Source organism: Tachyglossus aculeatus, chromosome 7 (assembly GCF_015852505.1).
Source record: "Tachyglossus aculeatus isolate mTacAcu1 chromosome 7, mTacAcu1.pri, whole genome shotgun sequence".
Lineage (NCBI taxonomy): Eukaryota > Metazoa > Chordata > Mammalia > Monotremata > Tachyglossidae > Tachyglossus > Tachyglossus aculeatus.
Window position 1 is genome coordinate 60,926,076 of NC_052072.1, and position 25,676 is coordinate 60,951,751.

At 43.2% G+C, this 25,676-nt stretch overlaps 1 non-coding gene across 1 annotated transcript; it reads right to left on the bottom strand.

The window, feature by feature from the left end:
* Positions 1-12,980: 12,980 nt before the first annotated feature.
* Positions 12,981-13,123, bottom strand: LOC119931276. The gene has a single exon (XR_005452125.1). It is a non-coding gene; the product is annotated as a small nucleolar RNA SNORA7 (small nucleolar RNA).
* Positions 13,124-25,676: the final 12,553 nt, after the last annotated feature.

The following is a 25,676-nucleotide window of genomic DNA, read 5'->3' on the forward strand; positions in this document are numbered from 1 at the left end:
AAACCTTTTGAAGCTCTACTCTATTTCTAAATATTTAAGTGTTGTGGGGTATTTTTTAGCCTCCCTTTCCACAGCTCTCTCCATTAATGTATCACTGAGTGTCTAGTGGCTAACACTTTCTTTTCAGAAAGAATACAAGGGAAGCGACTGTTTTTGTCGCTGATTACTTACTCTTTTGTTGACTGTCATAATGTCCCATTGTTTGAGGTCCAAGCTGTCCCCTCTTCAGTATGATTTATATGGCTTTTGTAAGCCCAGAGACCAGAGGTGCTAATCCTATTTTGATTTACTGATTTTCTATTATGTTGATTGTTATATCTCGCTCTAAGCTCCTGCCACTTATCCAAACTGAGGTTGTACAGAGACAAATAAGTGAAGTAGCATAAAAAGGGTTTAGATTTTCTTCACCGCTACTGTGCAGTGTGCTGTGGGAAGCCACCAGTGGGGAATGATGGTTTCTATCCAGGTTGGAAGGGAATGGCAGGAAATGATTGAAAATCCCTGTTATTTGAGGACAGAGATCATACATTCTTTTAATTTTGCAGCTCCACAGCCCAGAGCGCAGAGTGATGACAAACCCTCAGAACGTGCTTAGTGAGTGTAGTGCTGTCCACAGAGTAAGTGCTCTGTAAAATACCAGTGATTGATTCCAAGAGATGGTGCCCATTAGACCCAAAGTTCCCAAGGGGAGGTTTAAGTATTTCTTCCTAGAAAGAATTCTCTAGATGCTTCCACAAACCCAAGAGCCCTTCAGTCAAGGTTAATAATTCTCTCGTGCTGACTTGGTCACTTCGATGTCATGGTCAGGCAGTTCTTGGGACTTAGAGGGGGCTGGGCATGATCAGGGTTGGCAATATGTGTGAATGTCATGATCTGTTGGAAAGAGACCCCCTATTCATAGCCATTTGCTACACACTTTTCTCCTGAGGATAAAACTGGCATAGAGAAGCTTTATGCATTTATACAACTGATTCCTTTTCAGAGGATCCCAGGAGCTAGAGAATCTGATCTTGGAAATTAGTATTCAAACACATAAAACACTCTTGCCCGCTACCATGCCCCCTCTCCAGCCTCCCAAAACACATAAGCCTAAAGGATCATTCATAGAGTTGTAGCATGGGACTGCTGTAATTCTGTTTTTTACAATTTCATATAAGTCTTTGTATATTTTGTGTGCTAAAACAGTTAGGAATTTAGTGTGAGGGAGGTCATATGACTTTCCACACTAAATATATAGACAGATAGACATATGTATATATGAGGTGAAATATTCAAATAAACTCTAGGAATCAAAGAATCAATTGTCATTGAAATGCACATTCCTCTGATGCAGGAAGTGGGGAAAATATTATTACCAAACTGAATTTGAGGGATTATTTGGGGATGGTATACAGTGTTCCAAGGCAATTTGGCTATATTATCAATTAATTTATTGCGCTGAACTTATTATTTTTCATGGAGAAGGAGATGGAAGGAAAGCAGCCCATCCCTCTCCCATTACAACCCAGTATGTGCATTTTCCTCCTCTACCACCAAGCTACTCACTGTAACTCAATCTCACCTCTCTTGTCATACACCCCTTTCTCATGCCCTCTCTCCTTTCAAATACTCCCTTCCCCTTCACACCCGACAGACCACCACTCCCACTATCTCCAAAGCCCTAAGAAAATCACGTCTCCTCCAGGAAAACTTCCTTGATCAACCTCTTTCCACCCTACTCTCCCTCATGTCTGCTTCATCTATACACTCAGGATGGTAACTTCTAAGCACTTTGATATTCACCCCATGCCCACATCCAGATAACTTATCTATTATGTAACTTTGTATACTGTTGCTTCCTCAATCTGCAATTAATTTTATTGTCTGTCTCCCCCAATAAATTGTAAGCTCCTTTTTTTAAATGGCATTTATTAAGTGCTTACTATGTGCAAAGCACTGTTCTAAGCACTGGGGAGATTACAAGGTGATCAGGTTGTCCCATGGGGGGCTCACAGTCTTAATCCCCATTTTACAGAGGAGGTAACTGAAGCACAGAGAAGTTAAGTGACTTGTCCAAAGTCACACAGCTGACAATTGGTGGAGCAGGGATTTGAACCCATGAGCTCTGACTCCAAAGCCCGGGCTCTTTCCACTGAGCCATGCTGCTTCTCTAAGCTCCTTATTGTGCAAGATCTTGTCTTCTGTTCTATTGTATTTTACTCTCCCAAGCATTTAGTCTAGTAGATAGAGCACCATCCTGGGAGTCAGGAGAACCTGGCTTCTAATCCTGGTTCTGCCACTTGCCTGGTGTGTGACCTTGGGCAAGTTGCTTCACTGCTCTGTGATTCAGTCACCTCATCTGTAAAATGGGGATTAAGACTGTGAGCCCCACGTGGGACAAGGACTGTGTCCAACCTGATCAACTTGTATCTACCACAGCACTTATTATAGTGCCTTGCACATAGTAAGTGCATAACAAATACCATAAAAAATAGAACTCCACACACAATAAGTACTCAATAAATACAATTAATTGAATGATTGATTGGTCATTGATGGTTGATTGGTCACCTTTACAGGAAAATATATATGTATGTATTTATAAATAATAATAATAATAATTATAATAGCATTTATGAAGTGCCAATCATTACCAAGCACTGAGGTAGAAATTTGCTAATCAGATTTGATACAGTCCCTCACATGAGGTTCACAGTCAAAGAGTGGAGAAAACGAGTTTTATCCCATTTTACACATGAGACTACTGAAATCTGGAGAAGTTAAATGACTTGCCCAAGGTTATCCAATAGGCATTTGGTGGATCCAGGATTACTTATCTGACTTCCAGTCCTGTGTTCTTTCCACTAGGCAACCCTGCCTCCATAAACACAAAATATTTTCTATAAATCATTCAATAACAACAATAAGAATGCTAAAAATAACAACAGTGGTATTTGTAAAGCACTTTCTACATGCCAGGCACTGTACTAAGTGCTGGGGTACATGCAAGCTAATCCAGTTGGACACAGTCAGTCTCCTACGTGAGGTTCACATTTTAAATCCCCATTTTACAGATGAGGTAACTGAGGCACAGAGAAGTAAAATGACTTGCTCAAGGCCACACAGCATACAAGTAGCAGAAATGGGATTAGAACTGAGGTCTTCTGTCTCCCAGGCCTGTTCTCTGTTCAATAAGACCACTATGCTTCTCTCAATGTCCCTGAATGTAATTTTCTCAGTTTCCACCCTCACACTGTAGAAGTAGATTGCCACACAGTAACAGCTTCAAGATTCCTTGTGGAGCCATGGTAGTCAGAAGCAAGCTCACCCCCGGAACAACAGGGGCACCCAAACAAGAGGTGCTTTCGTGTTTTGTTAAATAAGGAGTGAAAATAGAGAAAACCCAAATGGAGCTCAGTGTGAAAATTAGCTTTAAGAAACTGTGCTAGATAAAGATGCGTTGGGAGGAAATGATTGCCATCATGCTAGTTCAACACCATCAGTTCCTTGGCTGGAAGGGAATGTGACATTTTGAGTTGGGTACATTTTGCCAATAGGCACACAGTATAATAAGCGTGTTTTTGTAATTATTTAATGTTTTGGCCATTAGTTAGTATATAGCAGTGGTAAAATATGGGGGTAGCTATTCCCTTAATGCCTATCCATCAGTGGTGTTTACTGAGTGCTTACTGTGTGCAAAGTGCTGTACTAAGCCTATTAGCAAAAACAACTGATCTCTTCCCTGGGAACAGTAGACCTCAAACTGGACCCTTGGGCCCTAGTGAACAGCTGGCTGACCTGAACCTACATTTGAACAGCTCCCTCTGCCCAGTTTCCAGGTCCCTTAGAATTGGAGTGGACTGGTCATTTGGTTAAAAAAGTTGAGGAATGGCTGGAAAGCTTTTGCTCTCTCCCTGTGGGGTCAGAAGTCTGATTGACAGCTGCTTCCTCAGGGTCTGAGGGACAGTGCTGCTTCACCTTTGCTGCCAGAACACTGCGGGCCTGTTTTATGGTGTGTCTGGGTGACCCTGTGGTAAGAAGATGGACATAGGAACAAAAGAACTCCTAATAGTGTCTGTCAATCTCCTCAGGAGTCTCAAGAATGCCTCAGGGGTCCCCTGGCCATGTTTGTTACTAATGTCACTCTCTCTAAGGCCAAGGGTTAACTGTGCTCCACTCAGACTGGAGTCCCAGGAGAAATTCACCACTAGAAAATATTTTCCCATAAATGTGCCTGGCTTCAATCTGGTCAGTCACCAGCTAATCTGCCCAGCCCATGTCAAATAAAAGGCTGAGCAGTCAACTGGTTCTATTATAAATAATATGATGGCATTTATTAAGCACTTACTATGTGCAAAGCACTGTTCTAAGCACTGGAGAGGTTACAAAGGTGATCAGGTTGTCCACGGGGGCTCACAGTCTTAATCCCCATTTTACAGATGAGGTAACCGAGGCCCAGAGAAGTTAAGTGACTTGCCCAAAGTCACACAGCTGACAATTGGAAGAGCAGGGATTTGAACCCATGACCTCTGAATCCAAAGCCCATGCTCTTTCCACTGAGCCACGCTGCTTCTCCTGGGCTCTTTTATGTGCTCTTTCCACTTCTCCACACTCTCCTCTTCTCCATACCTGCCTGTTTTTTTTCATTTCCATGTATCTGTGGGTCTAAGCATGTAAATGTATAGACAGTATTTATGAAGTTCATCCCAGCTTTACTCTCAAAGGGAGAAGGATCTGTGCTGGAGGGCAACCCCACTACAACTTTGACACCTGTCCACATGTTTTGTTTTGTTGTCTGTCTCCCCCTTCTAGACTGTGAGCCCATTGTTGGGTAGGGATCATCTCTATATGTTGCTGACTTGTACTTCCCAAGCACTTAGTACAGTGCTCTGCACACAGTAAGCGCTCAATAAATACGATTGAATGAATGAATGAATGAATAATGTCTGCTAATCTCCCAACAATGTGAGTCTATTATGTTATGTCTCTACTTCTGCATAAGCCACTTAAATTAAAAGTGTGCATCTTTTAGTCATCCCTGGACCCTGATTTTTCTGCCTCTAACCTATTACATCTTTGTCCCCACTCAGAGATTTTTCTGCCTGGGCTTCACCAAACCATGACTCTCTGCTCCTTCAAAAAGTCCTCTTAAAAAAGTCAGTGTCGCCTAGTGGAAAGAGACTAGGCTTGAGAGCCAGGATACCAGGATTCTAATCCCACTTCACCATTTGCCTCCTGGATGACTGTGGAAAAGTCACTTAACATCTCCTTGCCTCAATTTCCTCATTTGTGAATTGGGAATTAAATACTTCGACTGTGAGTCCCTTCATAATAGGGATTTTGTCTGATTTTCCTCTACTGTAGTTACACCAATGCTTAGAACAGCACTTGGCACATAGTAAGTGTTCAACAAATATCACAATTATTATCATTATTGTTATCATTACTATTATCACTTCCTCCTGGAGGCATTCCAAGATTATCCCTTCCTACCTCAGCATTCATCTGTGTTTTTAACTGTATTCATATTTGTTATTTATTGATTTATCAATTCACTTATGTTTGGGAGTCAGTCATCCAGTTTTAATCATTACAGCTTGGGTTTCAGTTGGTCTGTCCCCTGTCATGGTCAGATTTAGTTTCAAACATCTTTATGTCTGGTTATGTTTAAATAATAGTATGCATTAAGCAATTTATCTTTTGCTAAGCACTGAGGAGAACACTAGGGAACCAGATTATGCTCAACCCCTGTCCCTCATAGGATTTATAGTCTAAGGAAGGAGACAGACATCTTCTCCTCATTTCACAAATGAGAAAAATGAGACTCAGCGAGGTTAAGTGACTTACCCAAGATCACAGCAGATCAGTGGCAAAGCTGGGACTAGGACACCTTGCCCGTTCTAAGGGCCATACTCAGAATACAAATGCTCCATCACTTCTCCCCTCCTTAACTTCCATCTTCAACCGCTCACTCTCCACTGGTTCCCTCCCCTCTGCCTTCAAACATGCCCATGTCTCTCCCATCCTAAAAAAAACCTCTCTTGAGCCCACCTCACCTTCTAGTTATCGCCCCATAACCCTCCTACCATTCCTTTCCAAATTCCTTGAACGACTTGTCTACACACGCTGCCTAGAATTCTCAACAACAACTCTCTCCTCGACCCCTCCAGTCTGGCTTCTGTCCCCTACATTCCATGGAAACTGCCCTCTCAAAGGTCACCAATGACCTCCTGCTTGCCAAATCCAACGGCTCATACTCTGTCCTAATCCTCCTCGACCTCTCAGCTGCCTTCGACACCATGGACCACCCCCTTCTCCTCAACACGCTATCTGACCTTGGCTTCACAGACTCTGTCCTCTCCTGGTCCTCCTCTTATCTCTCCGGTCGTTCTTTCTCAGTCTCTTTTGCAGGCTCCTCCTCCCCCTCCCATCCCCTCACTGTGGGGGTTCCCCAAGGTTTCAGTGCTTGGTCCCCCTTCTGTTCTCGATCTACACGCACTCCCTTGGTGACCTCATTCGCTCCCACGGCTTCAACTATCATCTCTACGCTGATGACACCCAGATCTACATCTCTGCCCCTGCTCTCTCCCCCCTCTCTCCAGGCTCGCATCTCCTCCTGCCTTCAGGACATCTCCATCTGGATGTCTGCCTGCCACCTAAAGCTCAACATGTCGAAGACTGAACTCCTTGTCTTCCCTCCTAAACCTTGCCCTCTTCCTGACTTTCCCATCTCTGTTGACAGGCAACTACCATCCTTCCCGTCTCACAAGCCTCGCAACCTTGGTGTCATCCTCGACTCTGCTCTCATCATTCACCCCTCACATCCAAGCCGTCACCAAAACCTGCCGGTCTCAGCTCCGCAACATTGCCAAGATCCGCCCTTTCCTCTGCATCCATACCGTTACCCTGCTCATTCAAGCTCTCATCCTATTCCGTCTGGACTACTTGCATCAGCCTTCTCTCTGATCTCCCATCCTCGTGTCTCTCCCCACTTCAATCCATACTTCATGCTACTGCCCAGATTATCTTTGTCCAGAAACACTCTGGGCACATTACTCCCCTCCTCAAAAATCTCCAGTGGCTACCAATCAATCTGCGCATTCAGGCAGGAAACTCTTCACCCTGGGCTTCAAGGCTCTCCATCACCTCGCCCCCTCGCTACCGCACCTCCCTTCTCTCCTTCTACAGGCCCACCCCCGCACCCTCCGCTCCTCTGCTGCTAATCTCCTCACCGTACCTCGTTTCTCACCTGTCCCGCCATCGACCCCCAACCCACGTCATCCCCGGGCCTGGAATGCCCCCCGCTCTTGCCCATCCGCCAAGCTAGCTCTCTTCCTCCCTTCAAGGCCCTACTGAGAGCTCACCTCCTCCAGGAGGCCTTCCCAGACTAAGCCCCTTCCTTCCTCTCCCCCTCATCCCCCTCTCCATCCCCCCCATCTTACCTCCTTCCCTTCCCCACAGCACCTGTATATATGTATAATATGTTTTATACATCTTTATTACTCTATTTATTTATGTATTTATTTTACTTGTACATATCATTCTATTTTATTTTGTTAGTATGTTTGGTTTTGTTCTCTGTCTCCCCCTTTTAGACTGTGAGCCCACTGCTGGGTAGGGACTGTCTCTATATGTTGCCAACTTGTACTTCCAAGTGCTTAGTACAGTGCTCTGCACACAGTAAGCGCTCAATAAATACGATTGATGATGAATACAAAGCTCCTGGAGCAGTTGGGTGGGGTCAAACTTGCCCCGAAAAACACTCTTGGCCAGAATGGATTTGGGCAGACAATGGCAATCTTCCACAAAAATGACAACAGTAACAGCCCAGGGTTCCTGATTGTTTGAACACTATCACCAAAAACGTGCTCAGTATTTAGCAGTCTACTCCCGAGATCTTTTAACACTCATATTTTAGTCACTTTCTTGCTCAGGGTTGTCATCCCCGTTGGATTGTAAAACTTCTCAAGGGTAGTGCTCACAGGGATTTCTATTTGGTCAGCACATAGATCTGCTCCCAGGAGATGTTTAATCAGCAATAATAAGAAACTATTATTATTATTATTATTATTACTATATTAAGAACTTTTGTGCCAAACACTGTACTAAGCTCTGATAATACTATCAGGTAGAATACAGTCCCTGTCCCACATGGGGCTCGTAATTTAAGGGATAGAGAGGACAGGTATTTAGTTCCCATTTTACAAATGAGTGAAATTGAAACCCAAAGAAGTCCAAGCAGCTTGCCCAAGGTCATGCAGCATAAATGCAACACTTAGCAGGGCAGTGCTTACTCTTTGGTTTCCTGCTCTTGTATAAAGTCATCAAATAGTGGTATTTATTGAGCACTGTACTAAACACTTGAAAAAGTTCAATACAACAAAGATGATAGGGGCTTCCAGCCTAGAGATGGAAGTGACAGAAGCGCTATTATTTTAAACAGTATTAACTGTACAGGAAAGAATTCCTTGATTATTTATAACAGCTCTTCATTTCCCTATTCCTACTTTCCTTTGAAATGGGAAAGTGACTCCTGTTTACAAACAACAAGCTCATCCTGTATCTGCCTCAAATAGGTCTGTGAGGAAGTTGGAAAGCAAGCTGAACAAGCTAGCTGCAAATTGCTTCTTTTAATAACTCAGAGGAAACGTGTCAAAACAGCAGAAGACATCTGAAGACAATCCCCAATCAAGAGAAATAATGATCTAGCCACTGGATGCCACTGTTGATCAACCTAAAATCATGAAACAGAACTTCCTACGGCAATATAATATCTGAGTGTGAAGATGAGTGCTGCTATCACATCTCTCTAACATAGTTAATCAATTAGATTATTTCCTTTGTTATTTGTTAAGTGATTACTATGTGCCAGGTAGTGTACTATGCCACTGGGGTAGATATAAACTAATCAGACTGGACACAGTCCATGTCCCACATGGGTCTCACAGTCTTAATCCCCATTTTACAGATGAGGTAATTGAGGCACAGAGAAGTGAAGTGACTTGCCCGAGGGCACACAGCAGACTAGTGGAGAAGCAGGAATCAGAACTCAGAGCCTCTGATTCCCAGACCCATGCTTTTTGTACTAGTCCACACTGCTTCCACCAACGCCTGCAATCCTCAAAATAGTTGCATTTAGGAAAATTGGAAGATGTGCAGTACTTAAAATTGTTATTTAGGACTTGCTATATGCCAAGCCCCATGCTAAGCAATGGGGTGGATACAACATAACATGAACAGACCCAGGCCCTGTCCCACACAGAGATGATAGTTTATGTCATTATTGGGAATATTTGTGGTTTAGAGCATGGGCCTGGAGTCAGATGACCTGGTTCCAATCCAGGCTCTGCCACTTGTCTGCTGTGACCTCAGGCAAATCAATTAACTTCTCTGTGCCTCAGTTTCCACATTTGTAAAATGGGGGATTCTACACCTGCTCTTCCTCCTACTTGGACTGTGAGCTCCATGTGGGAGGGGGTCTGAATCCAACCATGTTGAAATGTATCTTCCCCAGGGCTTGGTACAGTGCTTGGTATTCATTCATTCATTCAATCGTATTTATTGAGTGCTTACTGTGAGGAAATCACTGAATTGAGCACTTGGGAGAGTATAATACAACAATAAGTAGACACATTCCCTGCCTACAATGAGCGTACAGTCTACAGGAAGAGCTTAGGGCTCAATGAATACTACAGTTGATAAGAATAATACCCCAACCTCATTATTACTGTTTGGTGAGAGTTTTCATGAACAAACTACTGGTACCTGCTGAGTCAAACAAAACAAGGTAGGGTGGCCCCAGGCTATTAGCAGGTCCCCTGAGGTGAGACTATTTTGCATGAACCATCCCTGGAATAATATTCAGAATTTTTCAGCCCTGCATTGCAGATTGAGTAGCTTGTTCAAGTAGTCTCACTGGGGACAAATAAATCTCAAACCTTCTCTAAATGTGGACCTTTAAAAACAGCAGAACAATCGTAGGTGTTTGAAAAGACCAGCCAAGGTTCTAGTGCAGTGCTGGAATAATCAGTAAACACTAGGTCAGTTGGTTTACAGCTCTAAATGCTTTGTCTAGCAATCACCTCTGACTAACACAGAGTATGACACTTATATTGGAACCAAACTTCAAGTCTCTGCTAGATTTGCACTATGACATCTTAAAGGGATACCTCCATTCAGGACAAAAAGTCATTATTTACCAAGAAGAGAATGAAAGTACATTTTCTATTTACGTTTTTAAAAATGATTAAATTTTGCTTTGCTCCGTTGGCTTTGTTTTTGTAATACAAAAGGAGAACCACAAATTTCCTCATCTAAACTAGAAGCTCTTTTTGGACAGAGAATGTGTTTACCGACTTTGTTGTATTGTTCTCTCCCAAATGCTTAGTTTGGTGCTCTGCACACAGTAAGTGCCCCATAAATTCCATTCCTTGATTGATTTGTGCTTGAATGCAGGGTTACACACAGTCATTTTTTACAGTTACATTCAAATTTAGTGCCAATTCTAGGGGCAGGCAAAACTCTTTTTTCTGTTTAGAATAAACAAATTGCCTAGGCCAAAATTATCTTCTCTATTTAGCTGTCAGTAATACTGGAACAAGATGTCACTGATGGTGAAATTCACCTAAAAATGAGTAAGTGGCTGAAAGTCTCTTTCTCTTTTCCAGCGAATGATGAGAGAATTCTTCACAGAGTTTGCTTGATCTTGCTTAAAGGAACTCATTTGTTTAGAAGTGATGAAAGTTAATTTTCGGTTCATTGGCTTTGAAGTTGCTTTAGGCCATAACTGATGCTTTCTCTTTAAAAACTGATTATCCAAACTAATTAGGACTGAGGTTAGTTCAGATAATCAAAACTTGGATAGCTGAACAAAATTGGGTTTCACATTCTTGGACAGACTGCTCTTTTCAACTACCTCAGCTTCCTTTTTTGGATTATCTAAGGGACACCTCAGTTCGGATAACTGGCATTCGGATAGTCAGTTTTACCACTAAATTCTGAAAAAGCAGTAAGAAGAAAAAGAGGTTGTCTTGCTTTGGCAGTTACATTTGTATAGTTATATTTAATATATTTGCCAGTGTACTAGTTGCACACCCGAACACCTGAGTAGCAACAGCAAGACAAGTAGTAAATTCCACTTGTTTAAGTGTTTCATTTGGCAAAATCAGATTTAAGCTGCATGAAGCAAACCTCTCCTACCAGCTCACTCTATGGTCAACAGTAAACTGTCACAATTGCATTTCTGTGAGCATCATTTGATAAACCAATGATCATTTTACCAGTGAATATATGCAGTATTCTCTGACACTGAACTATTGGTATTTAGTCATATTAAGAATTACTAAAACTGTCTTTTTTATGCACAATGTATAAAGTAAATTCCGACCTTGCTGATAACTTACATATTAGCAAAAGAAATTTCATTGCATTGTCCAAAGTGTCAGCTTTGGTGTATTAGCATTATTCCTTGTGCAATAATTATGATTGTGGATAGTAATTACTCACACAACTGTGAATACATTGAAAGTGTCAGTAAGCTTGATAAATTGAATTCATATTAAAAGACAGATTGCTCATTGAAGCCCCAAGACGATGAGTAGTTTGAAATCATTAGTGCAATGTCGCTAAACAATCTTTAAATTTGAAAATGTCAATGCTATTAGAACATTTCAGCAGCTTGTCCCCATTATTGGTAGGTTACCAGCCTGATTGCACATGGATTATTATCTAAATCGGTAGAGCCATTTCTGCACTATTCTTTCTGAAATATACTCTTAGAGATGTTATCATTTCAGAGGTAAAAATATTCTTTCTGTGAACTAAATTATTCTCTGCTCCAAATTTTGACTGACCTATGAAACTGAGGTTGGCTGATACTGCTACCTTGATACTACATAGTTTTTAACATTCTGTGAATTGTTTGTCTCTTTTGTAGCTTCCCATTCTCCATGTTTACATTTATGATGTAGGGCATTTAGTTGAGTGCTGCATAAAAAATGAATAGCTAGTTTGAATACAAGCAAGTAGGTTTGCAACCCAGAATTGTAAATTGGAATTGGAATTCAAGGCCACCTGGACTTGTTATCATCATTAGTTTAAGTACTAAATTGTATTAGGTCCTTAAAATATGTCAACCACTGTATTAAGTGCTGGAAGTGAAGGCAAGAAAATCAAATTGAGATCTGACCCACAAAAGACTCACAGCTAAGTTGGGGAGAATAGGCACAAAGAAGAGACATGATGCAAGCACAGTGGAAACAAATACAATCTGGCCCCCGGCAAGTTACACCCACAGCTGTTCTAGAGCATAAAATGGAGTCTGGAATAACCAGTCACCTATTCATTCATTCATTCAATCACATTTATTAAGCGCTTACTGTGTGCAGAGCACTGTACTAAGTGCTTGGGAAGTACAAGTTGGGAACATATAGAGATAGTCCCAATCAAACAATGGGCTCACAGTCTAGAAGGGCTCACAGTCTAGAGGGGTGAAATGTCAAACAGTGAAATGTCAATCAGAGGCAGCGTGGCCTAGTGGAAAGAGCATTGGGCCTGGGAGTTGGAGGACCTGGGTTCTAATTCCATCTTTGTGACATGCCTGCTGGGTGAACTTGGGCACATCACTTCAATTCTCTGTACCTCAGGTTCCCCATCTGTAACATGAGGATTCAATCCCATTTTCCCCTCCTACTAAATTTTGAGCCTCCTATGGGTTCAGGGACTGTGCGCCCAATCTGATTTTTGTGTGTGTATCTGTGCTTGGAACGGTACTTGGCCCGTAATTTGTCTTATTGCCGTAGAGTCATCACCAACCCATAGAGTCTCTATGGACACATCTCTCCCAGAGTGCCTCACCACCATCTGCAAAAGTTCTCGTAGTATAGCCATAGAGTTTTCTTGGTAAAAATTGGAAGTGATTTACAGTGCCTTCTCTTGTGCAGTAAACTTGAGTCTGCACCCTCAACTCCATGCCGCCGCTGCCCAGCACCAGCTGAGTTTTGACTTGCAGCAGATTGCCTTCCACTCGCTAGCCACTGCCCCAGCTAGGGAATGGAATGGATATGCCTCTGCTTGACTCTCTCTCCCTCTTGTAGCCAAGACTGGTAGAGTACTGGTAACTCTCCAGGAGTGATCCTGAGAGGAAGGCCCATAGTAAATGCTTAACAAATGCCATAAAAATAATCATAATAATAATCAACGCCCTGGCAGTCAGGATCCTGTGGAAATCTTCAGGCTATGAAGCTTAGTTGAATGATCCTTCATAGGTGGGAAGAGTTGTAGAATGGCAAAGAGACCTGCAGGGTCTATTGGCAACTGAGGAAATAGATAAGGAGCAGAGCTCTCTGAAAGGAAATTGCAGGTGTAGAAAGGAATGGGACTGGTAAGAAGATTGAATGCTTTAGGTGTTCAAAAAGTGTAGAGCACTTTCTAAATCCCTACCCCTTCAATAAGCTGGGTCTAACTAGGCCCCTGGTGGGAAAGAAGTGAAATGATTATAGTACTTCAGTTGGTTTGCAGAAGCTCAGGACATACGTGGCAGGATGCGAAGTTCTCATATAACACAGGGGGTGTGTTCTTGCGTAATCTCACATTAAGGAAAACTTGTGTTGTGGCACTCACTGTGGCCAATGCCACATGCATGTATGCCAGCTCACATGCACAGAACAGTTCCTTCTGATACTGTGGCAACCCAAATGGGATGGGTTGCCAGAAGAGCATCAGTCAGTCAAGTAATCAATAGCACCTGATTACCTTGTATCTACCCCAGCATTTAGAACAGTGCTTGACATAGTAAGCACTTACCAAATACCATCATAATCATCATGATGTTGTGGGTAGGGAATTTTTCTGTTTATTATTGTATTGTACTCTCCCAGGTCCTTGGTTTCATAGCTCTACACACAGTAACCACTCAAGAAATACAATTGAATGAATGAGTGAATGCCTGGGCAGTTGTGTTTTAGACTGTCAAGGAGCTAGGCTATTCCTTCCAGGTAGTACAGAGCTGGTGTTTCTACATGGCATGGGACTGGCAACATTCTTGAAAATTGCACTATTCAATGAGTTTCTGATCATTTGCACGCTCCCAGAATGACTGACAGGAGGGATGTGCAGAGATCTATCTCAGACATCAGCAATATCCCGAGATTGAGCAATAGTGTCAATAGAGAAGCAGCATGGCTCCAGTGGAAAGAGCACGGGCTTTGGAGTCAGAGGTCATGGGTTCAAATCATGACCGCAAATTGTCAGCTGTGTGACTTTGGGCAAGTCCACTTAACTTCTCTGTGCCTCAGTTACCTCATCTGTAAAATGGGGATTAAGCCCCCGTGGGACAATCTGATCACCTTGTAACCTCCCCAGTGCTTAGAACAGTGCTTTGCACATAGTAAGCGCTTAATAAATGCCCATCATCATCATCATCATGTTTGGAGTGCTGTGTGTAGAGCACCATACTAAGCATTTGGAAGAGTACAACAGAGTTAGTAATAATGATGGTATTTATTAAGCACTTACTATGTGTCAAGCGCCCTTGTAAGTGCTGGGGTAGATACAAGCTAATCAGGTTGGACACAGTCCCTGTCCCACACGTGGCTCACAGTCGTAATCGCCATTTTACAGATAAGGTATCTGAGGCACAGAGAAGTGAAGTGACTTGCCCAAGGTCACATAACAGACAAGTGGTGAAGCTGGGATTAGACCCCATGTCTTTTTAGACTATGAGCCCACTGTTGGGTAGGGACTGTCTCTATATGTTGCCAACTTGTACTTCCCAAGCACTTAGTACAGTGCTCTGCACACAGTAAGCGCTCAATAAATACGATTGATTGATTGATTGATTGATGACTCCCAGGCCTGTGCTCTGTCCTCTAAGCCATGCTGCTTCTCACTAGGCCATGCTGCTTCTTTGGTAGACACATTCTCTGCTCCTAACCTTTTGCAGATGGAGAACATTCTCTAATTCCCTATCAGCATTCTAGCCAACACTTGTAATGGCGGAGTTATCTGTGTGGAAGAACTCTTAGTCACTGAGGTAGAATAACTTCCACTTTGGGATTAAGGGTCCGAGTGCCTTCAGCTCATTCTACTTTTCATCATATCCACATATTAACGATATCAAGTTTAGGCGTGGAGATGAGGGGGTGCATATGGGGGAACGTCAGGGAAGATGATGAGGAAAGAAAAAGAGGACAAAATAAAAGGCAATATCAGAAAGAAAAACTGTGCCATGTGAATCTCGCTTCAGTGTTCCAATTTCTGAATAGGACTAACTTGTTGTAGTTTATACCAACATACCCAAAGATGGGAAATACATTTCTATACAGTGTGCCAATATAATTGGTAATAGTTAGATCTAAGACCCAATTTTTTTTCCAGTTTCCAGAGCTCCAGAAGCAGCCGATCATGTTGTAAGGATTAACTGTAGTGTTTGCTTCTACAGACGCCCCTGGATAGGGTCCCAGTGGGAAAATCATATGCTGGATGGAGTAGCGTTTTCCACAAGGCTGGAATTGTTTTGTAAGTTCAACCACAGACCAAAAATGTCTGTAACAACTTTATGAGCTACAGATGAATGGAAAGCAAAGCAATTCAGGCTTAATTTATTTCCCTTCACTTGTTCCTCCCCAGCACTCTAGAAATTGAGGACTCATGATATAGGAAAATCAACATTTGTTAACCAAAATGGCTGTAGTCCCTGGGTATTGAGGAGGAGGTAGGCCAAACATTATGACTTAGTTTTGTGATATTTTTAAGCAAATGTGGCCCACGGATTCTAAAGGCTATTCCTTGTCAATGTCCACTCTGGTGACAACATACTTCTTTTCCCAGTATTCCAGACCTGAAGAATGACCATTTGGAATTCCCCATGTTGTTTTGGCAAAGCCAGCAGGAGAAAGCCAGCTAGTTTGAACAGAAAAACAACAACTCCAGGGCTGAAGTTCAAGGAATGACCTGGGTCTCCCATGATGGGACTAGAAAGTGGGAAAATCATTAATCAATCGACGGTTCTGACATTTAATAAACACTGGCAATGTGCAAAGCACTATTCTGGGCACAGGGGAAAATCCATGGTCATCGATTCAAACAGAGTCCCTGGCTCACAGTGCTCACAATCTAACAGGGAATGGAAGGAGGCTAAGAAGAGGGCCGGAAAGAGAAAAACAGAGAGAGACAGAGAGAGTGAAAGAGAGAGAGAGGAATGTGTGTTTGTTTTGTTGGGGGGGGGGGGATAAGAGGGAGAGAGAGGGAAATGGAGAGAAAAAAATATTAAAATTAACAGGTCCGAACAGTGAATTTTACAGCTCTTGGAATCTCTTTAGTAATCAACGTGACCTTTTTACATTTCGAAAGTAATCAACATGACCTTTTCCCTGTCGAACTAGTCCCATAGAAGCAGCATGGTCTAGTGGATAGATCACAGGCCTGGGAGTAAGAAGGAAATTAGTTCTAATCCCAGTTCCGCCACTTGTCTGCTGTGTGACCTTGGGCACATCGCTTAACTTCTCTGTGCCACAGGTTTACCTCAGTAAATGGAGATTAAAGACTGTTGAGCCTCATGTGGGACATGGATTGTATCCAAACCTGATTAGCTTGTATCTTCCCTAGGCATTTAGTACAGTGCCTGGCACATAGCACTTAAAAAATATCATATAATAATAATAATAATGGCATTTGTTAAGCGCTTACTATGTGCAGAGCACTGTTCTAAGCGCTGAGGGGGGATACAAGGTGATCAAGTTGTCCACGTGGGGCTCACAGGTCTTCATACCCCCATTTTACAGATGAGGGAACTGAGTGCTCAGAGAAGTTAAGTGACTGCTTGCCCAAGGTCACCACAGCAGACATGTGGCGGAGTCGGGACTCGAACCATGACCTCTGACTCCAAAGCCCGTGCTCTTCTCCACTGAGCCACGCTGCTATCCTTCCAGGTCCACAAATCAAGGCATCAATCAAACAGTTATTGGTATATTCTGAGCACTTTGTGCAGGAACATTATGTGCTTTGGGGAGTACAATGCACTTGTAGACACAATCCATAGTCAAGGAGCTTATAGACCAAGGGTAAAGACAGACCTCAAATAAATTTCAGGGAAGGGAAGCAACTGAGTGTTTCACCCCTCCTACCTCTTCCAGAGAGTTTGGCTTCCTTGTCTCAGCCCCTACCTCTCCCATCTCTTCCCAAATCCCCACATTAGTTTTTCTTCAGTAGAAATGATGGTTGGGTCCCATTGTGGAGTGCATTTTTCCCGCTGCAGCTTCCTCTCCCGTCCCAGCTGCCTCTGCCTTTCTGGATCAAGCATTGGAGGGTAAAAGACTGGACTGGGATGAGGTGAAGTAGGATCCAACAGCTATGGGGGAGTCTGCCCTTAGTTAATTCCCCAACGTCGCATCAGTCCAAGCTTATCTTTTGTCCCCTCCTCTGTTGTGTAAATATATTATATATTTGCACAAGTGCCAGAGGAGAGGCAAAAGATATCTATCTATCTACAGATAGATAGACAGATAGAACACCATTGGATAGTCAATATTGTATCCAAATCCCTATTTATAAATGTTTTATGCTCATTTCCCCAGTTTGAGTATAAACTCACTGTGGGGAAGACAATGCATCTTTTTCTCCTTATGCACTTTCCTAAACATTTTAGGAAATGTGTGTTCAACAGAGACCTGTTACTCCTTTTTACTATAACTACAAATAATAATAATGTGGTTTTTGTTAAGCACTTCATATGTGCCAGGCACTATACTAAGCACTGGGTGGATACAAGCAAATTGGGTTGGACACAGTCCTTGTCCCATGTGGGGCTCACAGTCTCAATCCACATTTTACAGATGAGGTAACTGAAGCACAGAGAAGTCACTTGTCCAAGGCCACAGAGCATACAAGTAGCAGGGCAAGAATTAGAACCCATGACCTTCTTGACTCCCAGGCCTGTGCGCTATCCACTATGCCATGCTGCTTCCCCTACACCACACTACTATCACTACTACTATTACTATTATTATTACTATGGTTATTTGTTAATAATAATAATAATGACATTTATTAAGCGCTTACTATGTGCAAAGCACTATTCTAAAACTGCTGCTGCTGCTGCTGCTACTGCTGCTACTCCTACTATCCACTATGAAGAGAAGAGTGGAAAGAGAAGCTTCTAGAGGTCAGGTATCATATCTACCAGCTATATTACACCTTTCCAAGCATTTAACACAGCGCTGTTCATTCATTCATTCATTCAGTCATATTTAATTAAGTGTTCACTATGTCCAGAGCATTTGTGCTAAGAGCTTGGAAAGTACAATATAACAATAAGCAGTGACATTCCTTGCCCACAGTGATGACTCACAGTCTAGATGGGGGGAGCCAGACAGCAATACAAATAAATAAAATTAAATATATATATTTAAGTGCTGAGAGGCTAGTGGGGTGCTGTATGGGAGGAGAGAAAAGAGAGCAAGTGTCCCAGCAATGCAGAAGGGAGTGGATGATGAAGAAAAGTGGGGCTTGGTCTGGGAAGGCCTCTTGGAAGAGATGTGCGTTCAACAAAACTTCGAAGGTGGGGAGAGTAATTGTCTGGAAGGTTTGAGGGGGGGCGAGCTGGAGGGACATTCCAGGTCAGAAGCAGGACATGGGCAAGGGGCTGGTGGTGAGACAAGTGAGATTGGGGCCAGTGAAAAGGTTAGCACTAGAGGAGCAAAAGTTTGTGGGCTGGGGTTGTAGAAGGAGAGAAGGGAGGTGAGGTAGGAGGGGCAAGGTGATGAAGTGCTTTAAGGCCAATGGTGAGAGTTTTCCTATTGAGGAGGAAGTGGATGGGCAACCACTGGGCGAGATTTTGGAGGAGGGGATGACATGATCCTGAATGGTTTTATAGAAAAATGATCCAGGCAGGAGAGTGAAGTATGGATTGGAATGGGGGAGAGACAGGCGGTTGGAAGGTCAGCAAGGAGGCTGATGTAGTAATCTAGGCAGGATAGGATGAATGATTAATGTGCTGCATGCACAGTAAGCCCATTGTTGGGTAGGGACCTGTCTCTATAGTTGCCAACTTGTACTTCCCAAAGCGCTCAGTACAGTGTTCTGCACACAGTAAGCGCTCAATAAATGTGATTGAATGAATGAATGAAAGTAAGCAACTTAATAAAGTATCCTTGCTTGATTGGTGAAATGACTGATTGAGAAAGAAATAGGAGGATTGGGGAGGTGGGGGTCGTTTCACCTCAGGCAAAACCTTTTAGCCCTGGAGGTTTAGGTAAGACGTAGAGGCACCTAGAACAGCCATGATGGCAGCAGGCGTCGATCGGAAGCTTTCATTCATTCATTCATTCAATCACTTTTATTGAGAGCTTTGTGAGTGCAGAGCACTGTACTACAAGTTTGGGGAGAGTACCAAATAATAAATGAACATAATCCCTGCCCACGATGAGTTAACAGTCTAGAGGGAACCCAATAGCCTTTTAGCTGTAGAAAAAATAAACCAGTGAAAGAGTGGACATAGAATGGAGGGGGGAAGCGTGGAAGGACCAAAGGGACAAGGAGGCAAGTGTGAGTAAAGGAAAGCTGAAAGCCACAGGAATTGAGGAGAGTTGGCTTAGGATGGAAGGCAGACTTATTTTCCTGGGGAAATGGCAGAAGTGGTGAGTGAAGTGGCATTCACTTTAAGGAGTAGTGATTTCCTCTAGACTCATCTGGAACCATTTCTTCACACCAACAGCCTTCCAATCCTCTGATTCTTAGAGGGGCTTCCACCCACCCCAACATTTCTGGGAAGGTATAAGTCTTGATTCCAGGTTCAATTCCAATTCCCCCGCTGCTGCCCTTTCAGGACATGCATCTGATGCTGCTACTGCCACTGAGGAAGCCTGTTACTGACCATACCTATCAATCCATCCATCAAACACTGGTACATAGTGAGTGCTTATCTGTGTACTTAGAGTGCTGTAGTAGAGCTATTGAGAGAGCACAATAAAGTACATGGACACAATCCTTGCCCTTGAGGAGCTTATAATCTAGTGGACCTCCAAAGGGTTTTGACACTTTTTAGTTTGAAAAATCTTATCTGGGACAGGAATTTGCATGCAAGGGCTAGCCCAGCATGGACTCTGCAACAATGAAAGACACGCAGTCACTCTCCCTGGAGCAAACATAGCCCTTGTTTCATTTCAACATCTGTCTGATTGACAGACCATTTCAGGCTGTCCTCCATGTCCCCATGATTCTGACAGCCACCTGGCCAGGCGGGTCATTAAGGGGTTCTCTGGCTACTAAGCTCTGTGAAAGGCAGCTGTCATCCAGCAGAATGCCAGTTCAATAATCAATCATTGATATTTATTGAGTGCGTTACTATATGCAGAGCACTGTATTATTGATCAGTGGAATTTATTCAGGAGTTTACTGTGTGCAGAATAGTGTACTAAACACTTGCGAGAGTGCAATATGACAGAATTAGCAGACACATTCCCTGCCCACAGCAAGCTTACAGTCACTAAGGAGGCTCAAAACCCCATAGGAATCAACCAGCTGCATGCAGCATCTCCCTGACAGTTATCTCATTCAAAAAGTGCCTACTGCGTTTCAAAGCACTGCACTAAACCATGCGAAAAAAATACACAGATGAGAATCCAGTCCTTGCCCCCAAGGCATTTGAAATCTGAGAATATAGGGGCCCACAGGAGAAATGGGGAATAGATACATAGGAAAGAAGGAACAAGAAAAATACAGATACAATATGCAAGCCAAGGTAGATGATGGTCAGTACAAGAGCAGTATGACATTGTAGCAGATTTATACTCCTCGTGGCTCCATTCGGACCCAAACACAGGCACAGCCACGGTCTTCCACTCATTCTAAAAATTGAGAAGGCCCTTACACTGCAGGAATTTCTTCTCCCTCCCCAGGCAGATGCAAGGTCGGTGGGATTCCCGGTGGTAGTGGGGTTGGGCAGGTCTAGGGAACAGCCTGGTACTAGAGGACTGGTTAATTATGAGCAAAGATAACAAACTGTGGTCTTTGTTCAGCACTTCCAATGTGCCAGGCACTCTACTAAGCACTGGGGGTAGATATAAGAAAGTTGGGTTGGGCACAGTCCCTGTCCCCATAGGGGCTCACAGTCTTAATCCCCATTAATACAGATGAGGTAACTGAGGCACAGAGAAGAGATTTGCCCAAGGTGATACAGCAGATCAGTGGTGGAACTGGTACCAGAATTCATGTCCTCGAACTCCCAGGTCCTTGCTCTTTCCACTGGGCAAAGTTGTTCTCTAGCTCCAAACAGTGTTAGTTGAGGAAAACATCCTTGTCAGTAGCCTAGATAATTTGTTACTATTAGCCCACCATTAGCGCCTTCCTTTTTTTAGCAGTACCAGCCTACCCAGCTCAAGTCTGCTGTGTGACCTTGGGTAAGTCATTTATCCTTCTCTGGGCCTCAATTCCCCTCATCTGTAAAATGGAGATTAAGAGTGTGAGCCCCATGAGGGACAGCAACTGTGTCTAACCTGATTAACTGGTATCTACCCCAGCGCTTAGAACAGTGCTTGGCACATAGTAAGCACTTAACAAGTACCATAATCAGCATCGTCAAGTCAAATGTGGAGCTGGGCAATTATTTGATTGACATGCTCCAAGCAGACATTATTTGTATCATTCTTTGTATTTGCTATTGTAGTTGCTTACTGTGAGCTAAGCATTATACAGGGTGGTGCGGAAAGATGGAAGGAAATAATTTAGATGTGGGGCCCTTAGCCCACTAGGGGCCCCCTTCCCCCACAGTCTGAAAGAAAAGTGGGGTTAGAGGGAAATGGCAGCAGACACAAAAGGAAAGGGCAACACTATCAAGCAGAACAAACAAATTACAAGGGCAGCATAGAGCGCTCACCTATATTTTAGCTAAAGGGACTGTTTTCTGGCTCCTCCTTACACTTGACAAAATCATCCCTAGTAGACCAAGAGTGAATACAATTTCTTATCACCCCTCACTCTTGACTAAGCCCTTGACTTAGTGTCCATGTGTATTCCTCTGCCCGGAACACATTACCCTGCTGGTTTTGCAAACCAGGTCTATCCCCAGTTTCAAAAGCCTTCTAAAATTCTACCTCCTCCAGGAGGTATTCCATGATTAATTCTTCCCTAGCATCCTAGTGAATGAGCAATTGAATCCAGGCTTCTGTACTTAAGGATTTATGCTGTTAGATTTTTTTTTTTATTTACTTCTTTTAAAATGTATTTGCTAAGGCCTTACTATATGCCAGGCATTGTACTAAGCGCTAGGGAAGATACAAGATAATCAGATTGGACACAGTCCATGTCCCCACATAAGGCTCTCCATCCTTAATCCTCATTGTATAGGTGAGGTAACTGAGGCATAGGGAAACTAAAGTGACTTTGGCCTAAGGACACAGAGCAGACATTTGGTAGAGCAGGGATTAGAACCCAGGTTTTCCGAGTCCCACTAGGCCATTCTGCTTCCCGCACTGTCTTCTTTTGAAGAAGGCGGATCAGAGAAACTGATTAAATTGATGAACTCTGAGGAGGGTTTTAGACCCAATCAATAAAATAGATGTAAACAAAATCACCAAGATATGATTGTATTCACCAAGAGTGTTGAAGAAACTCAGAGAAGAAGCAGAATTACTGGTGAGAGTGTGAAGCCTATCGTTACAAATGACAACTGTATCAGAGATCTTATAACTCCTATCTATAAAGAGCTCTTCAGAAATGACTCTGAGAATTATAGAGCAATGACTTCTGCAGAAGGGAAGAACTAGGTAGGAATTCATGGATACATGGATAGATGAAGTCTCCCATCAGTGATCACAGATGAGCCTCAGTTGTGAAACTTTTAGGATCGAGAATCTGCACAGGGAATTGACTGTAGTGACAGTGGCTTATGCACTACCGCTAATACTCTCATCCCTGCTATTCAAGTTTCTGAAGGAACCCAGAGTGCCCACAAGTGAGTAGATGGGGAGAGGGGAGCACATTTTGAAGTGCATATGCAGTTTTCACACCCAAGTTAGCCAACTTTGGAAAGAACTAAAAATAGAACTCAGGTCTTCCGATTCCCAAAGCAGTGCTCTTTCCACTAAAACTACAGCAGGGCTCACAAAGACCTCAGACACCTGAGTGAACTGGCCAAAAAAAGGACTTCACTGGGGCAAGTGCCAGGGTTGATGCACCTACTGAAGAATGACCTGAATTATCACTATATGATGATGGAATCTGTATTATCAGCCATGATTCAGGACAGATATCTCAAATAATTGCTGATCGTTCTTTTAAATTTTTGATCCAGTTAGTGATGGCAACCTGAAAAGGCCAGCTAAAATGCTGGGCATATGGAATGCTTTCCCCCACAGGAAATTTTGCAGGTGGAAAATATCCATAGGAATATTGAGTAGCTTGGCTAGATTAATCAATGAGCAATCTGTACCATGTTACTAGGAAAGAAAATTGAAAATGTAGATGGAAAATGCTATGGAGGTTGAATGGTTCTTTTATCTCCACTGTTGGAGAAAGAAAACTGGGCTGATCCAGTATGGCAGTTCTCACATTGATAGGCTCTCATCCGCTTTGTGTATATTGGTATATTCTCTCATACTCTCTTAAAAGTATTATCTGGTAACCGATTAATGTCAGTGTACCATCTCCATTATCATCATCATCTTCGAAGCTATTGAGCACCCACTGAATGTGAAGCACTGTTCTAAGATCTTGGGAAAGTGTAACAGAAGGGAGATGTATGATTACTGCCAACTGGGAGGCTGCAATCCAGTTGGGTTGCCACAGACAAAAACTATTTACATAGAGTGGGGACAGCAGGAAGAAAAACGGTATGATAAACAGTATGATAAACAGTATTAAAGTATCAGGATTAAATAATCGAATGAATAATTGAATATATATAGAAAGGCATGATATACTATTTGCATATCTAAGAATATACGAGGAATATACCCTCCCTCTAGACTGTATACTCCTTGTGGACCAGGAACATGTCTTCCAAAAATGTTACATTGTACATTCCCAAATTGTTCAGTATGTGTTCTGCACATAGTAAGTGCTCAGTGAATATTATCTATCTAGCTGTCTAGATATATAAATGGAGTATATATGTATGCAGAAGTAGCGTGGCTCCGTGGAAAGATCATGGGCTTTGGAGTCAGAGGGTCATGGGTTTCAAATAACCGGCTCTGCCAACTGTCAGCTGTGTGACTTTGGGCAAGTCACTTAACTTCTCTGTGCTTCAGTTACCTCATCTGTAAAATGGGGATTTAAACTGTGAGCCCCCCTGGGACAACCCTGATCACCTTGTACTCTCCCCAGCACTTAGAACAGTGCTTTGCACATAGTAAGCGCTTAACAAATACCATCATTATTATTATTATTATATGCGATTGATTGATATATGCTATAATAATTATGGCATTGAGATAGATACAGGAAAATTGGATCAGACATTATCCCTGACCCACTGAGGGCTCTCAGCCTAAGAGGGAGTGAGGAGGACAGGCATATCATCCCCATTTTTCAGGTGAAGAAGCTGAGAGACAGAAGTTAAGTGATTTTTCCAAGGTCATGCAACCAGGGTAAGTAGAGATGCTGGAATTAGATCCCAGGGTCTCCTGATGCCCAGTCCCCATGCTCTTTTCACTAGATCACGCTGCTTCTCATTATTAGCCACCTGGGTCTTTTATTCATTCATCTGTCCCCAAGGGAAGTATTAGAGAGCTTAGCCCACAGAAGACTAGCTCAATTGGTGTTTTGTCACTTTTCTTTAATGAGCACTGAGGAGAAGTTTTGCCAGGGCTTCCAAAGGGGCAGAAAACAGAGAAAGAGAGAGGAAAAGGCAGGCCGAGAAAGAGAAGAGAGACGAGGTAGTCCTAACAAGAATTAACAGCTCCTCTGACTGGGCCCAGATCTCACAGGGAGAGTCACGTCAAGACCCCAGAGCAAAATGAACGTGGAGTTGACCCCTTTTGCTATTGGTCTGTGGGATGAACCTGGCTAGGTACAGGCTATGCTATGCCATCCATAAAGAAGGCATTGTTCCTTGGCCCTATGACCCATAGGAGGGGGCTGCCTCTGCCTGTTGATCCTGCTATCCTGGTCCTTGGCTCCAGGCTTGAAGAAGCACTAAAAGAGGAGCCAGGTCACAGAATAGACAAAGAGGACATCTAAGGAGAGGTGCATTAGATAAGGGGTTTGGAGGGGGTGGTTGGACAGAAGAGAAAGAATTATTTTGTTTCTTGAAGTTGGGAGATGTACAGAGTTTAGTGGATGAAGCTAGTGGAGGATGTGGGCCATCCTTGGACCTCCAAACAAGAATTCACCCCCGGCAAACAGCAGTACCCCCAACCCACCCATTTTTTGGGGAACTCTTGGTTCTTTGTGCAAGCTCCCGGCCCCCTCTTCATTGTTAAGAGTTAGCTGCCATACTCTCCCAGAGCTGTGCTCCAGGAATCAAAGAAATGATGACCCCCTTCCCCCCCCCCCCCCCAGGAAGACACTCCAAGGGGGCTTCCCTCCCTGGACCCTCAATGGACTGATTGTGCCTGGGGATCCCAACCGGGGTCGTGGAGACAGGGCTGGGGTTTGAGCTGATTAGGAATTTCTTGGAGAAAACCCACGGGGGTCTGTCTGGTTCAGCCCATGCCTGGAGACCAGACCCCGAGTCAGGCAGAGATTTGGTCTCAGCTGAGCCA